This window comes from Cyprinodon tularosa, unplaced genomic scaffold, assembly GCF_016077235.1.
Source record: "Cyprinodon tularosa strain WSP-4 unplaced genomic scaffold, ASM1607723v1 ctg98, whole genome shotgun sequence".
In the NCBI taxonomy this organism is placed as follows: domain Eukaryota; kingdom Metazoa; phylum Chordata; class Actinopteri; order Cyprinodontiformes; family Cyprinodontidae; genus Cyprinodon; species Cyprinodon tularosa.
The window spans coordinates 2,514,270-2,531,827 of NW_024039762.1; the positions used below are offsets into that span (position 1 = coordinate 2,514,270).

At 39.7% G+C, this 17,558-nt stretch overlaps 1 protein-coding gene across 1 annotated transcript in view; it reads left to right on the forward strand.

The window, feature by feature from the left end:
• The first annotated feature begins 2,388 nt into the window (after positions 1-2,388).
• The window catches only part of cobl (cordon-bleu WH2 repeat protein), a 70,928-nt gene continuing 55,758 nt past the window's right edge, over positions 2,389-17,558 (forward strand). Inside the window, exon 1 of the mRNA XM_038275857.1 lies at positions 2,389-2,542. The gene's annotated coding sequence lies outside the window, so the exon portion shown is untranslated. The remainder of the gene's footprint in view (positions 2,543-17,558) is intronic.

Here is a 17,558-nt window from a genome sequence, read left to right on the forward strand (position 1 = left end):
ACACGCTCCAGTTACAGTTTTATATAATATATACAGACATCCAACTACACAATATAATAAAGATAAAAAATAAGAATAAAAAGAGATAAAATATATACACATGTAGCTGTTCTACATATATATGTACCAGTGGCGGCTGGTGAAAAATATTTTTGGTGGGGCTGATATAGCCTAGTGTATGTCTCCATCTAATCCGGAATAAGAATTCAAATAAACAATTGGACAATACATACAATTTAACAGTAATGATTTAATTTTCTATATAATAACAGTAACAGTGATGATTTGGGTCACTGTGACGGGGTTCTTTGGCCTCCAAGAATCCAGGCTCATTCGGGTTACGGGTGTTGGTGATTTATTGTGCTCAAAAACTCAAAACAGGGTGCAAAAGAAACTAAACATATACAAGATCCTCTGGGCCTCAGCCTCCCTCCAGTTACCAGCAATGTAACAAAGAAACAGAAAACAAAAATTGCCGCTTTTCTTCCCACAGCCCTCATTAAATAGTATAAGCCCCTCACCTCAGGCTCTCTTATGTCTGATTTCTTCTCATTAATCAGTTTTGTCCATATATTACCTCCACAAACAATTGATGTACAAAAACAAATAATTTTTACAACTTAATTCTTTTACACAGATTCATTGACTTATTCAATTACACCAAACTGGGTTTGAACCCAGCAAAGACGCAGCCAGACTGAAGATGACAAGTCCCCATAGCATAAACACGTACACCCCCCCCCCCCCCCCCCCCCCCCCCCCCCCACACACACACACACGGCTAACCCCACTGAAATATTAAGTGTGCACCCTCAATACGCCAGTAACAGCTCGGTAACCAGGAACAGCTTGTGTGTTTTAAGTTCATGGAGCTACTTGGCTCAGCGCGAGTGAATTGGTCCTCACAAGCACAGTATAACAGGAATGTGTGTGTGGCGCGCAAAGTTAGAGAGGTTGTTTTAAGCGACGAGGTGGATTCGTCACAGTCACAATAACCATGACATGAAATGTTCATATCCTACAACAGGGATGTTCTTCTGGCAAACGGGTAGATAAATAAGGATCTCACCGAATTTGGTGGAAGCTGCATCTCGGTCGTTACATTCGCCATCTTCCCTCTAATTGTCTGCACCTGCGCTTGGGTTCAGAAGCCTGTTAAAGCGCAGTATTTTCAGCGCCCCAAGACCATAAAGTTCCGAGACGCTGATTGGCCATTAAATTCACCTAGCAATAGTACATGATTGACAGATTCTCTGCAAATGTGGGTCAGTCTGATCACAGCCCCCAGAACAGAGACGGTAGGAGTCTGTCTGTGGAAATCCACAAATTAATGACAGTAGATAGGGAAATGTAGTTTATATAATTTGTTTTGCTTATAGGTACACAGTCTAGAGAGTAAAACTGACATTTATGAGTTAATTTCTAAAAATATATTTTACGTTTCTCTCTTCTTATCAGGGGGGGCGGTGCCCCAGCGCCCCCTATGGGCCGGCCGCCACTGATATGTACGTATATATATGCATATGTAAAAACTAAATCCAAATAAAGTGAAAATCCAAGTAAAGTGATAAATCCAAGTAAAGTGATACGTGGCGTGCAAAAATAGTGCATAAATGTCAATTACACTCCTTATTTGGGTTGTTTGAAGATCAGACCCATATTGTTTTGTGTACAGACCAAAGTGTTCATCTTTGGACTTATCTTCACCTGTGTTTGCTGTGCCTCCGAAATGCAGCGTCAGCAAACTGTAAAAAAACAACTTCATATGGTTTTCTTCAAAAATGAATTATTTCTTGTGATTTATTTTTTTTTGATTTATGCTTTCTTTTGTGCTGACAGGGACGTCTTGATAGGTTTAAAGCATTGAAGTGTTCTTTGGATTTTATGAACAGACATTGCTTAGTGGGATATTTCAAGCTTTGGAAATTCTAGTATATCATTTAAATTGTTCTAAACTTTAACCATAAACTGTCTGCTGTGTTCAGGGATCTTCAAGATGCTGTTTGTCTCTACTGTTCTCTGCAACCCTCTGTAGCCTTCTCAGAAAAGCACTTATACATACACTGAGATTTAAAAACACTTAATTCCACTTAATTTCATTTAGAGACATCAGAGCAAAAGTAGCTGAAGTTAAAGCAGACCTTCAGGTTTGAATTTGCACAAATTTCTCCAAAGGTTATCTTATTTTTTATTTCTTTCACATTTGTGAATTATTTGGGTTAGTCTGTTAAATAAGGACCCATGCAAAAAAAAACACCCAATGGAAAGAAATACACATTTGTTCTTTGTTATGCTTTAGTCATTTTTCTAACAAGGAGAGAAGTCTACAAATGGTTCCAGTAGTATGTTTAGGCTTTTTTTCATGGAGGCTTAAATTAAACTCCTCTGAAATCTGAGACAGACGGGGAGCCCTCATTTGAGGTTATGTCTTGTTGGCTGTGCTACAACATCAACCATTTTGCAGGCAAGCAAAACTTAAATAATGTGTGGATTCAGAGCTTCCACAAGCTTGCGAACTCCAAATTAACTCCTAAATTCAAAGGTAAGCCGCAAAGATTGGTAATACAACCCTTTAATAAGCATTCTTGTTTAATATTCTGTAATGCTGCGATTTCTATAAAATTAAACAGTAATTTGGCTTTAAATGATTATATCACCATAATTTGATGCCATACTTGTGGTATTTCTACCCTGTTTGTATTTATAACGGACATGGACACCAACACACAGTGTGTTATGTTTAATGCCAGCTTCTCTGTGCTGAACACACGAAGTGGCAAACACCTTGTAATAATGAAGAACTAGTCGACAACACATAGTATCTACAGTGGAGAGACAGACAGCAATTGTATGTTTAAAAGCAGCTGTTATGAGCCTGTTTATTTCTGGAAGCTTGCTGTCATATGTTAGTCACTGTGGTATGTGCTACACTCAGAGAATTAGACAGATGAACCACATGTGTTTATGTGTTTGGATTTAAGAGAGTCTCATAGATACTCTGAGGCAGTTGGATGTATAGTTTTATTCCTCTATGTAGAGAAAACAAAATTCAGATTTTGCCAAAATTGAGAAAATTTAGCCCCTGTTATCTTTGCAAATTATTATTATGAAACCAGTTGAATGCTTTAGTGCAATATCTGTTTATGGTGACATTTTTAAGACGTATATAAAGATAAATGTAAAAAATGTATACATATTTTAATTTGCTTTCTCTCATTTTGTCTCCATAATTACAACGATTACATGCTTGGTAGTCAGTCTATTCTTTGGAACACCTAATCCTTATTTGTGTTATTGAATTAGAAAAGTGGAGAGGGATTCCTGCTGTGAAATCTGTTCTAGTATTATCTGCAATGAATGTTTTTCCTTGAGTTTTTCCAGTGGGACTAGTCTCTAATTGAACAAGCATCTTGGGGAATAGAAGGCAGACTAATTATCATTTCTAGCTGTTTTGCTTTCAGGTTATGGCTCTCTTTTTATTCAAACCACATTTTACCTGCTAATGTCTAGTATTTTTTTCCTCTTCTTTAATTGGTCTGTGTTTTTTTATATTTACTTTACTCACTGGTTTCTGAATTTTTTTCTGTTCTTCTTGAATTGCTGCATCAATGCAGCATGGAGTTGGGTGCTCAGAGTATGGTTACGTTAAGGTGTTCAGCAAGGCCAGATTGCTTTCAGACTTTAGACAGATTTTATTTGTCATTTTGTTTACACAAGTGTAAAACAAAAAGAAATTTTGTTTGGAAACAGCTTACTGGACAATTTCATCTTTTAAAAGTGCAGCCTTGAAAAATAGTAAAAATTATTATAAATTTACAGTTCTAACAATTTTTTTTTTTTTATAGCAGCTTTAAGCTAATATGCACTTTTGGCTGAGGAGTCCCCTCACAATACCCTATAAATGCTTCATGGTGTTTGCCTCTGGTTAGTTTGCAAGAAAAACAGGCTCATGTATTAGTTTATCTTTATGGAAATATAATTTTAAGCAGTTTTCCCACTGAAAACCCGGGTTTTTCAAAACCGGGTTGACCCTCTAACAATCGGCTCTTGGTTCTTTTCCAATTTGACGAGTCTGACCCCCTGCTGGCAAGCTGCGTGGCCACTGTCCCCCACCACTGCTTGTCTGATGAAGGCATCACGCTGGGTGAGCGTTGACGATGTCGACAGTGCGAAGGAAATAAGGGAAGTAAATAATGAAAAGCAACAGGGACAGGAGCCAGAGCGTAGTCAGTACTCTTTCTTATTTTGCTCGTTTATCTGTCCAAATCACTCTTACCAGAGCTGCGTCATATGTATTGAATGTAAACCGAGTTGTTTTGGCTTGTTAGTTTAGAAGTGGCTGGCGCGGTGTGTTGATGTCTGTACATTGCGTTCAATTGGTGTCATGTAATTTAGCAAGTCAACCCGGGTCTGATGATCCCACAGCATGCCGATCAGAACCGAGGTGAATTTAATGCGGACCATTTGCCAACTAGTTTGAACTGGGTAGACACGTGTCAGTGAGCTGTTCCCACTGCCATTAACAGCCTATTGTTACCGGGTTTAAACGGGTTTTTCGGTCAGTGGGAAACAAATAACAACCAGAAATGAACCAAAAATACACTAGATAGTTCAAAGTAAAGGGTGCCCTGATGTAAAATAGGCATCTAATCAATAAAATGTAATCTCCAGATCTTGGACAGAGAGGACCGATGGTTTAAAAAAGGGGTTAAAGATACCAACGTTGGTAAACAGAAAAGCCATTACTGAACAGAGGGGGGAGATGAGGTAAAAACTCCCAAGCTTATATAACACTGTTTTAGAACTCCATCCAAAGAAATTACACAAGCAGTATCATCAAAATGTAGGTAGACAAACACAAAACTCATAGAAAACAACAGACTCCAACAAACCAAGAGAACATTGGGTGGGTCGCTGCTTTGCACCTGACTTGGAATGTGTTTATGATGATGGGCCTCGGGGTGCTTAAATACATCAGCGTTCCAACTAAAAGGTTCCTCTAGTGCTTGCCGGCAAAATTCAACCTAGAAGGAGTCTTTGACTTTCTGTCAAAACATTTCAAAAACTGTCAAAAACGGAGTGAAAGTTGAGTTCCCTCTAATCAGTGATGGGTATGGTTTAAATTTGAATGATTTCTCTCGATTCTGATTCTTTTAAGTGCAGGGTTCATAAAGGTTTATATGTTACAAATGAGCTGGTTAGACAAATGTTCTGACTAGAATAAATAGTCTGAGCTTCTTGATGATTTTTAATTCTCAAAAGAGTTATATTCTATCTTTTTTCTTCATAAAAGTTTATATATTTTATCACAGGTTATATTCATCCAGTATAGAAATATCAAACCTATAAACTCTGGTATAAATCTCATGAATATTCTTTTCACTGGGTTGCACTTTCACAAGGAGCTTTCTATTGTAAAACCTAATTAAAAGATATTTACACATATCCAATGTCTGATGCTGCATGACAATTTTTTATTCTTTTTGTCTGATTATAACTAAGGTGAGATGCCAGGCTAAATGTGTTACGGGTAAAGGAAGATATCTCTACGAAATTTAGATCATCAGCGTTCACTGAACCTCAGATCTGGGCTCTAGATTTGAAGTAACAATGGCTTCCTTTTGTGGAAGGATAAGATTTCATGTAATGTTTAGAATTATTCATATCTCTGGGATATCTGGATTCAAGTGCTTTTTATTCTACTATGAATGCTCAGGTTAAATCATAATGTAAAAGGATGAAAGAATAAACAAGGCTTCACTTTCCCAGCAGATGTGCTACAAATACAGGGGGGAACAAATTCCTACAAGGAATCTACCTTAGCACAACACTTATGTAGTCGGTAAAAGACACAGGCCTCTGTCCTGACTCAAGCAGTGTTAAATCATGTTGGCTGTGCACTGTCCTTTTGCATAAAATAATCATATCATAAGTGATCTATGTAGCCAGCTATTTTTTTAATTGTATTATTCGATATTAAACTGCATGTTCAAATGTTTCATACAAACAGATGGTTGTGCACCCACTCCTGCGGATTCTTCTTCTGTGGGTATCAGCAGCTGCTCCTTCTGGCTGGTGGACCAAACATCGAAATTAGGAATCCAAAGATTAAAAATTTGAAAGATTTCTACCAAATTGGAAGGTTTTATCATTCCCAATTGATTCTCAGTGGCAAAGACTATCTCCGATTTAGGTCTGTTTTGTGGTTGTCATGACCCGGATGACTAAAAATTTGTGCAGGCATCTAACAAATATAACTGTGGAAGCATAAACTAAGGAAAACACCAAATGGCAAAAATAACAGGAAATGAACAAGCTAAATTAGGCCTGTGAAAATAACACATTTCCAGGATAATAAATTATTGTGCATTTTTAACTAATATGATGATATGGCATAAAAATGCTAGTTACTCCTCAAATATGAGTAAATTTAAATACCCAAACAAAACTTGATGAAACTGAAGGAGACTTTAAATATCCAAAATAAATCCACTAAAACAATAAATAAAGTCTGTGAAATAAATATGCACATGAATAAAAATAAAACAAATGCAAAAACAATAAAATGAAGAAAAAAAACTTCACTCACAATGAAAACAATTAATGAATTGAAGTCTATAATTATTAGGCTTATTACCTATAAGCACTATGAATTTACATGCAGTAAGATCAAAAATGGCCTTTGGTCAGTGTCTTTATTCTTTCAAACAGCTTTAATGAGAAATGACGGACATTTTTCTTTCTGCTCTTCAGTAGGTCATCTTCCTGTTTTGGGCTTTTTATTTGTAGTGGGAATTATTGTTGCCCTGGAGTACTAGTGTAGTATAAATGGCTTCCACATGCTTATTTGTCACTGTCACAAGTGGACACAATGACCCTGATGTGTTATAAGGGGAGAGGACAGATGTACCAGTGAAGAGGTGTTACTGTAAGTGGACTTCCTCCTTTTGGATGTGAAATAGATAGTCCTTGGTTGCTGTTGGCTGACTCATTCTCAGGCCTGCATAGCAACCGGAGAAGATTGTAGACAATAGAAATGTTTCATGTTCCTATGAAGTTCTGACAATTAAGTAGAACAGTAATTAAATAGTCTGAATGTCACATATTGAAAAAACCAAACACCTACATGCAGATGCTGCTTCCATCTTCCTTATTGCTGTGTCCATGGAAAATAGTGCTATTTCCAGGAGCTGGGGGGAAACATCTTCGAGATCTTCTTGATCAAACCACCATGCTGACACTACCAGTAAACATTTTTGTCCTTCCATGCAGTGGGGTTGTTAATAACATGGTCAGTAAGTTTAGCCTATGAGTTTGCGGCTGTTGTGCTTAGCAACATGTTGTAAACTCTTGTGGTTTCAGATATCTTTATGTACAGACAGGGAAAAAAAAAAACTTTCACAGCTTCTTCACTGTGTTTTTTTTTTCTCCTGCCATCCTTTTATGCGTTAACGTCTCCGGGACACACGCCCTTTGGGAGAATGTGTCCAAAATCCACAGCTGCTGCTACTGAACCGAGGTCTGCTCTCATCTGCAGTCAAGCGGTGTAAATATAGGTTGTCATGGGGACACCATGACATCCAAGAAGTATGCTGGCTGGATAACAGGATGGTGTAGATGTGTGGGTTCAGAGTGAAATGAGGGAGTGTCCGGGATGTGCTTACATTCATCTCAGGTTGGACAAAAGAAGGTGAACCAAGGCGCTGCTAACTGTTCATTCCACTGTTTCTGTGCTTTTACCGTTTACAGTGACACGATAAATTTCTTTCCAATGAATTAAACATATTTAATGTTTTGAATCTATCTATATATCCCTGGTAAATAAAAAAATGTCAATCTTAACAAATTCAAGATACTAATACAAAGGTGTTGCCTGTCTGTCAAAATTATTTAGCAATGGATAGGCAATGAATGTATACAAGATTTTTTTTTTGTTTCATTGTGATTGTGATGATGTCTTGTGAGCCTAATAAAGTCTAAATGATGATGTTTGCAAACCTTAAAACTAAGAGAATGGCCCAAGTACCAGCCCTAGTGGCACTCCTGAGCTGCTGACCACCTGCTCAGACACCTGACACATTAGTCTCACATACTGGGGAGTGTTTGTTGTCTGCTGATGATGGTCTTGTCCTGTCTGATGATGGTCTTTGATTCAGGCGATTGTCAAGACCTACACCTGTGTCCTCTGGAGTTGCTGAAATGCAAATAATGCTGATGTTTTTTAAATGCACTTGAGAAATCAAAGAACACTGGAAAAAATCGAAATCTAGATAAGTATTTTTTTCTCAACATAAGTGCAGTTTTTCTTGAATTGAGTAGGTTAAAGAGACATTTTGTCAATAAAACAAGACAATTTACACTTAGACTACTTAAATATAAAAAAGACACAATTGCATTGTCTTATTTCAAATGCATATTGACTAATTATCTTATTTTAAGAGTAAAAATACTAATTCCATTGGCAAACTATCTCCTTTACCTACTCAAATCAAGGATAAATACGCATTATTTAAGTAATTTTTACTTATTTCTAAATTGTTTTTCCACAGCACAACCCTAACCTCACAGTGCTGCCTGCTTTGTCTGGATTTTGGGGGTTTGTTAAATCAAGTTTATGAATAGGTCTTCAGCTATACCTGCTCCATAGGTTCTCTGATAACTCTGGTGTGCAAACAGTATTCTTTTTAGTACCTGTCAGGATTTGGTGTGGATTGAGGACCCAAAAGCAGAGGCAAGTAGGCAGAGGTGAATTTAGGCGGGTTTAATGAGGTTCACAGGAACTAAGGCAGGAATCAAAAATACAACAGAAATAGCAAACGAACCAGAACCAAGGAGACATCAGGGGAAAACCAAACTCTAGGAGCCAGGGAGAGACGAGGTAAGCAGACAGACGTTAGATGAGGATCCAGCAAAAGGGAACTGAAGAGGGAGGCTTTTAAAGGGGACAGAGACAAAGAGAGGGCTAACGAGAGGATTGCAAACAGGTGAGGACAGAGCAGAAAACAGAGCTAGGGAAAGAGGACACAAGAGGGCAGCAGAGGACAACAAATGGAAAACCAAGACTGTGACAGTACCCCCCACTTAAGGGCGGATCCCAGACGCCCTAAAATATCCAGAAACAAAAACAACCCACCCAGGGTGGGCGGAGGGGGACCAGGGAAGAGGGCACGAAAGCAAAACAGAGTCCAAAAAACAACCCACCCAGGGTGGGCGAGGGCAACAAAAAGTCTCTGGAGGCAGACGAGGAAGAGTCTCTGGAGGCCGGCCGTGGGGCCGGAGGCGAGGCAGACACTCTCGAGGCCGGCCGTGGGGCCGGAGGCGAGGCAGACGCTCTGGAGGCCGGCCGAGGGTCAGGCGACGAAGGAGGGCCTCTGGAGGAGGCCGGCGATGAAGGAGGGCCTCTGGAGGACAACGTCTCCGTTACTGCAGGAACCTCGGAGGAGGACGACGTCTCCGTTGCTGCAGGAACCTCTGAGGAGGACGACGTCTCCGTTGCTGCAGGAACCTCCGAGGAGGACGCCGCCTCCGTTTCAGCAGGAAGCTCCGAGGAGGACGCCGCCTCCGTTTCAGCAGGAAGCTCCGAGGAGGAAGCCACCTCCGTTTCAGCAGGAAGCTCCGAGGAGGATGCCGCCTCCGTTTCTGCGGCTCTGCAACAGGCTCGGAAGGGGCTGCCCACTGCGGCTCAGGAACAGGCTCGGAAGGGGCCGCCCACTGCGGCTCAGGAACAGGCTCGGAAGGGGCCGCCCACTGCGGCTCAGGAACAGGCTCGGAAGGGGCCGCCCACTGCGGCTCAGGAACAGACTCGGAAGGGACCGCCCACTGCGGCTCAGGAACAGGCTCGGAAGGGGCCGCCCACTGCGGCTCAGGAACAGACTCGGAAGGGGCCGCCCACTGCAGCTCAGGAACAGACTCGGAAGGGACCGCCCACTGCGGCTCAGGAACAGACTCGGAAGGGGCCGCCCACTGCGGCTCAGGAAGAGACGCGGAAGGGGCCGCCCACTGCGGCTCAGGTACAGCCTCCGAGGGGACCGCCGACTGCGGCTCAGGTACAGCCTCAGAGGGGGCTTGGAGCGCCCGCAGAGGGCTCTTGGAGACTTGGAGCGCCCATAGAGGGCTCTTGGAGACTTGGAGCGCCCGCAGAGGGCTCTTGGAGGCTTGGGCGCCCGCTGAGAGGCTCTTGGAGCTAGGGAAACTGGAACGCTAACAGGCTCTGAACCGGGATCTGGCTGGACAAACAAGCCCGTTGAATGGGATCCTACTGACAGCGCACCGCTGGTATGTGGGGGTCTGAGCGGCTCCGAAAGAAATATTGGAAGGCAGGATGAACTGACTGCACTGATTAAGTTTTCAGGTGGATTTTCCCACTTAAAAACATAATAAAACTACTTTATTCCCATTGATCACAGCAAATATAGCTGCAAGGCAAATAAAGGATAAAGTAGCTCCGCCCAACGCGCGTCAGAGCCACTTTTCGACCGCGCAGCCAGAGCAGCAAAGCTTCTTCAGCCGCGTGTCAGAAACCGGTACAAGCAGCAAAAAAGGAAGCAGCAGACGTGATTTTGCTGCTCCTGCTGCGTCCAGTTTGAAAGCAGCATTCTCCAAGAGTGTCTTGCATTATTCACTCCGCTCTGGCTTTGCTCTGCCCACGGGCTGCTGAGAGGAGGATGGTTGCACTGGCTGCGGTCCGCCCTTCTGCTCTTTCTGCTCTTAAATTGTTTCCATGCACGCTGTATTGCATTGTTCACTATTGGCATCAGTGTTAATAAAGTGAAGCCGCACTTTTGATCTGGGGGGCATTTTAAAGGGGTTCCACGGCGCTCACAACCAGTTCACAACAGATACACAGGAACCCTGGCTGTAGGCGTGAAGACCTGTGTATTTTTCCTGGATGACGCAATCACGTTAAGTGTTACAGCCAATCACCGAAACTTGGTACCGAAAGACGAGGCATGTTTCGATACTCTGTAGAACAGAAGCATTTCGGTCGGTACCATAAAAGAACCGAAGTTCGGTACCCAGCCTTACCTTTTTATAATTAAAAAAAACTGATTGCAAATGCATTACCAGCATAGGTTTCAAACACAGCCATTAAAGTAATGGGACAGAATTTAAATTAGGGCTTTTGCCATACATAAGAAATTGCCATAATTTTCAACTAGTATTGCGATTGCAATTATATTTTAATGACCTTTTGCACTAACCACAATCATGTCAATGTTTGACCTCAGGGTTTCACTTTTTCATGGCCGTGAAAGCTTGCTTGTCCAGATTCCATTGTTGCAGGACTTTACCGTAACCTTTGTATGAAAAAGTGCCGAATTTTACATGCATTCATGAATCTGCATGCTAGCTGTACTGTACCTCTGTCTTCCCCTCTGTGGGGTTGCAAACACTTTTTAAATATTTTATGCCACCTAGAGGGCTGGAGGGAGAAATTTAGCTACTTACTATTGTTGAATTTAATATGACTAAAATGCAGTGCCTCTGCAATTTGAAAATTGCACTTTTTTAAATTGTGATTATATTGCAAATGCAATTAATTCCCCAGCCCTAATTTAGATTTGAACTTAAACCCTGTTTCAAAGTAACCTTTAACCTACTAACCTTTTCTTAACTTGGCCATGAGGTGTTAAAAGGCTAGATCTTTTTATCTTCCTATCTATCTTGCTGTGCAGTTCTGGTTTGAAATTCACTGAATTTCTAGACTATCTATACTTTTTTCTGTTGATATTGATTAGATGTCGATCACAATCGGTTGACATGGATTTTTTCCAAGCCCTGACTGTTGGATATGTTTTCATTTATACCATAAAAAGACAGGACTTCCTTTATAACATTTTGTACTTTTCCTAGGTGAGACTAAGGTTGCAGAGGTTGCTGCATAGTCAGCGATCATCTGAGCTACTCCACACAGACCATGACTTATCTGAGGCCACCTCCATTTGGACTGAGAGCCTTGCTCTGATTCAGTCTCTCAAGTTGCCCATCAACTTTTATTATGAGACAGATAGGAGGGGGAGACAAAGGGCGCACTGGCATTTCTGCCAAGGTGGAAGATAAAACATTTGAGGTGTGAAACATGTTGGTTAAAGAGTTTTTTTTTTTAAATAATAGTGCCAATTGTGGCCGAAAGACAGAACGCAACACTCTTTTGCTTATTTTCAAAACATGCCCTCGTACTGGACAAGGTCTTTTTTTTTTTTTTTTTTTGCTCTTTTCACCTTACATGGAGTTGGCATTACTGCCTGAGTTGAGCTGGTTGCTTCTGAGTATACACAAAATCCATCTTGAATATAACGCTTAGATTGTTTGCTGGGTTGGATCCATTTGGCATAGATGCGCTTGATGTCACATCCGCCAGCACACATGACCCAAAGTACAACCAGGGAAAATAGGTTACAGGCTTATAGATGCGTCTGCGCTAAACTACTGAGGTGTCAGTCTGCTAAACAAATTATGTTTTAGGCATAAAGAGTCAAATAAAAACGCTATTTTAAAGATACTTGTCAGTAAACTTACAACATTTCTCTTTAAAGGCTGATACTGCAGGATTAAAGTTTGGGTTTTAGTGTGATAAGATGATGCTGAGTGTGTTCCTGGAATAAAGCTATAGTTGTGAAGAATGTGTTCAGTTCGTTGGCTCTATTAAGAAATGTATCTCTCCAATCCTCCTTCACTATGAGCTGAAACAAGACTTAGGTTCTGTCCGCACAAAGTCGAATAAGGTACAGAGCACTATATAGGGGTTATGCCATTGTTACCAGTGTCCAAATCACAGCTGAATGAAAATGTTGTTGACTAAAAAAATTTACTGTTCATCCATGGTTACTAGAGGGGCAGATATATCCCAAAATGCTTTTCAAGAACTGTCCTTGCAAAGTATCATGGAATGGGTGACAGAGAACAGAGATGGCACAGGCAACGGGAAGGGAAAAGTAGTGGTCATATGACAAAACTGTCAGTTTTCTATAAAGTCCACTATCTTGGGGTTGGTGTTTGGGTGGACAGTAGAGACTGACAAAAAATTGTGTCCCGTCCCGATCCCGGGCCAGATAGAAATCTAAATCCTGTCCCGTCCCACTCCTGGTGAAATTACTCCCATCCCACTCCCATTCAGAATGACTCCTGCACCACTCCCATTCTTGTTGTTTTTGAGCGCGGGTGAAAAACTCAGAGCGGAAGCACTGTTGGTTTTTGGGTCGTGTAGTTTTTTTGACTCGCATTATAGTGTAGGTTTCAGGGAAAAAAACTACAAAATGGCGGCGCCAGTACTGGATTTGTTTTTCTTTCTATTTTATTTTATTTTTTGGCATCGATCCTAGTTTTTTTTTTAGTTACTATTGGTTTGCTCCCGCTCCCGCCTGCTCCCGTTAATGTTTAATCCTGTACCGTCCCAATCACGTGATCGTTACTAATACTGACTCCCATCCCACGGGAATCCCACGGGAATCCCGTGACCCGTGGGATTCCCGAACAAATTTCAGTCTCTAGTGGACTGTTTGAACACAAGCACAGACAAATCAGTTTATAGCCAGTTATGTGTGTAGGGGTCTCATGACGGAGACACCACTGGGGTTAGCTTGAAGCTTAGGAAGTCTTGGGGCTGGTTGCTCAATCCCGATTGGACCTTGGTGGTGGTATACACTCAAACCCAGCTTTGTCTTAATGGGGCCTTATTGGGAACTAGTGGTAACCTTGACTGTAGGTCGCTACTTGTCTTTACTCCTCTTGTAAAACCATTGACCCCAATACACACAAAAGAACATTAGCTGTTTTGGTTATGTACTTAAAAAAAAAAAAAAAAAAACTACTTATATATATTTAGTAAAATGTGCTGTGAAAAGCTTTTCTTGATTTCAAGTTGATGTCTTACTTATCAGAGTTAATGTGGTAGTAAAACAAAAACCACCAATGTTCTCATCATTCAGTACAGTTTTCCTACAGAACCCTTTACTAAGGTTCATCTCTGGGTTTTGTATTAATTGTCCCGTTCAAGGAGAGGTGGTACTGAGATTCCAAATCACAACCACCATTTTTGTAATAAAACAATAAACCTTACAACAGGTAGTCAGCCCATCAAAGCTATTTGTCATTTTACTCTGATTACAGAGATTATTGTATTGTTTTAGTAGTTAAATTTCTCACCTGTCTGTTTGAGAATCAGTTGATTATCGAAGATAAAGTGATGATTACTGCAGTTAATCATTTAGCCAAAACCTGACTGTATCCACAGAGGATGTCAGCAACAAAGTTGTGCTTAATGAGTTTTAAATCATGCAGGTTATTATGTGGTTATCAGCACATGTTGTAACTCATCCTGCTGATTGTAAGTAGTTTTAATGTGTCATGTTCTGATTGTCTGATTGCCTTTACTGTGTTGGGGCCAGTTTGCTTTACAAGAAGATGGTAATGCTCCCCATCCTTTAATAGTGATTTTAGTCAATTAAAAAGGGATAACACAACTTATTAAGGTACCAAGTGGACTGGCAGGACAAAAACTATAAGATCGAAATGATGGAAGGTAAGGCAAAATAACTTTGCAAAATTTAGAGCATGTGTTCACTTGATTTTTTTTCCTGTCCTCTCTTTTTAACTATGGGTGGAGCTGAGAGTCCAAGGCTAAGAAAACAATCTTTATAGCTGTGATAAACCTATGAATCCTTGTAATACTTATCTAGTGTATTCTGCATATTTTTATAACCTTTGCCAAAGATGCTGTATTATTACATTTCAAGGTTTTTTTAGCACCTATACTGGTGTGCATACCTTTCAACCAGGAGATAAAAATTCTTAAAACCAGGTTTTTGACTGTTGGATCAACAAAATGATTAATAATTTAATCAAATCCAGTCAAAATAACAGATTACTAACTAAGTAATATAATTATATTTTGTAGAGTTTGGGGTTTTGTTGATATTGTTTTGCCATTGTTGTCCACATCCTTTTATGCAAGGTTACCTGAGAGAAAATCAGTGTCACTTTTAGCATGTGAATAACAAAATTTTTATGACTTTTTAATAATATTTAAATTACATAGTTTTATATTTACAAAGTTAACCTGGACCAAATGTTTGGGAAGTGGTGGGCTGCAAAAAGGTCTGGAGACTGAAGCAGAGAAAGAAAAAGAGTCAGGAAAAGTGCTTAAATACAGTGAGAAGTTTCTCTAAAAGCAAAGTAAATTGTTTTTTAATTTTTTAATTGTTGTACTCAAGCATCATTACCAAATTTGTACACATTATTCAAATATTTTTAAAAGTAAATTGCAAGAAACATCTTTTATTTATCAATGTGCACCTATTGCACATTATCGGGCATCAAATGCTGCTGAACTTTTAACTTTTAGCCCTTTAAATTGTTCATCTCATTGTATTTTTCAATAACGCATTTTTTGCACAAATGCCATTTTGCACTGAACCACTGCAACTTGCACACTGTCTCTTATCCTCTGCACTGTTCACACTTTGACCACTGCTGCACTTTTTGTATTTTTCTATAACTCGTGCCATTGTGAAATATCAATGCAACGTTCATAAGCTGTATGTAACGCAATTTCGTTCTGTATGCACCCTGTGCATACAAAATGACAAATAAAGAAGTCTAAGTCTAAGTCTAAGTCTAAGTCTAATGTCTGTCCTGTTTTATCTGGAAATTTACAGTTATAGTTGAATTGAGAAACAGTCAGCCCCTCTCTAAACTATCACTCAAAATGGCCAAGTAAGCCAAGTCTTATTTACATTTAATTTCTCTATTTTAAGGAATGCATATTCAAAAGAACAGTAATTTATAACGATCTGACAAGTAATTTATCTTGGAAAGGTTTTGCTCTGAGATGCTAGTGCTTCAGTTCAACATCTACTGTATCTGTGTTTTTCTGTGAATTTCAGGGTCAGTATTTTAAAATACAAAAATTGAATTTAAGATACAAAACATTGCTGTATTTGTATCGTAAATGAATGAGTAAAATTTTAGTTTATTTTCCTTTCCGGTAACAAAATATTAAATGGCTTTAAAACAGGTCCTTTTTTGTTCCTGTTTAAAAGCAATTTAAAATATGAAATTGCTTTAAAACTATTTTTAACACCTTTTTCTTACACCTGATTTGGTCATTTATTTTAAAAGAGCACACAATTTGGCAGGGTAACATAAGGCTTTTGCTTAGAATACATTTTCTTTTGAACCTTACTTAGCTGTGCTTTTTGACATCCACAGAAATCAAGTAGGTGAAGTAGCAAGAAATGTGTAGAGATTTTATAATAAAAAGGGATAAAATGGACAGTGCTTTACCTACTTGACAGATTTACATGCTGATATAGGGCACGCTACAATGGAGCCACAGCAGCCCTGTAGAACATTGACAGAAGCAAGGCCACCATGAAGTCCGTACCACAGCGCCATCTGACCACCAAAAGAAGGCAAAGTAGGAATATGTCTGGCCCAAAACACCCAACCTTAGATTGGTTAAAGCAGGGGTTTAAACCAGCAACCTGACAGTTTTGGGACTAAGTCATATCTCCTGAGACACACGATTTGAAAATCTTTTCTTGCATAACATCGTGTTCCTCTTGTGGTTTCTGTATTTACATTTTCCTATTTCAAAACAAAGAAATCAAATAGTTATCAGTTTCTTAAAGGAAAATGACAAAAAATATACACCGACTAATGAGGGACTTTTATATGTGTTCCTAACCCGCCATTTTGTAGCAGCTGATAAGGTTTGTTATATTTAGCCCCTCGTAAATTGTCCCTCACAGTTAAAACGTGCATACCTTACATTCTGGGCTCAACATCATCGTTTGAGTTGCCTACCCTCTGTCGCTAAAAACTTATTTTTGAAGTTTTGAGGATTTTTTTTTTTAACATTGCCTTAATCCACACTATATTGTGGATATACTTTATATCAAGTTTTACCACAAAGACAGTAATCAGAGGCACAGGCATCACAAGGTGAACAAGTAATCAATGTCAGTCTGTGATGTTTATCATATAAATGGGGGAAGAGGGGTTAATATTGGCTTAAAGATTGTCCCCAGAAAATGGGAAGCACATATCTATAGACTAATGTCAAAATAATTTGCATTGGAGTAAAAAATATTGGTCAATATCAAGTTCAAAGTACCCTAAGGTGTGCCTGTGTCTGTGTCTATAATAAATGAATGTTTAAACAGGTGAAAATTAATCCAGTATACGAAAACCAAATCTTCTTAAATCCTAACAAACAGAATCTTGTTAGAATAAAGGTGTTTTATTTATGAACTTGAGGTAGAAATGTATCTTATCAATGCTGTTTAGTCAGGTAAAAAGAACATCTTGGTTTTGAAAGGTCCATTAGCAGCCTGTGTGAACATACTTTGGGACAGTGTAGGGATAATTTCCAAGGAATATAATACATTGAGGGGACTTACAGAAAGAGACAGGTGCGGGGATCCAGGTGAAAAAAGGGTCCCAGCGCTTTCGCGCACCTTGCTCTTTGAGCTGGTCCAACTTCATGAGTCGGTTTCCACAATGGCGGGCATACAAACAAAACAAGCCAGTAAGGTACCAAACAGGAAATACGCATA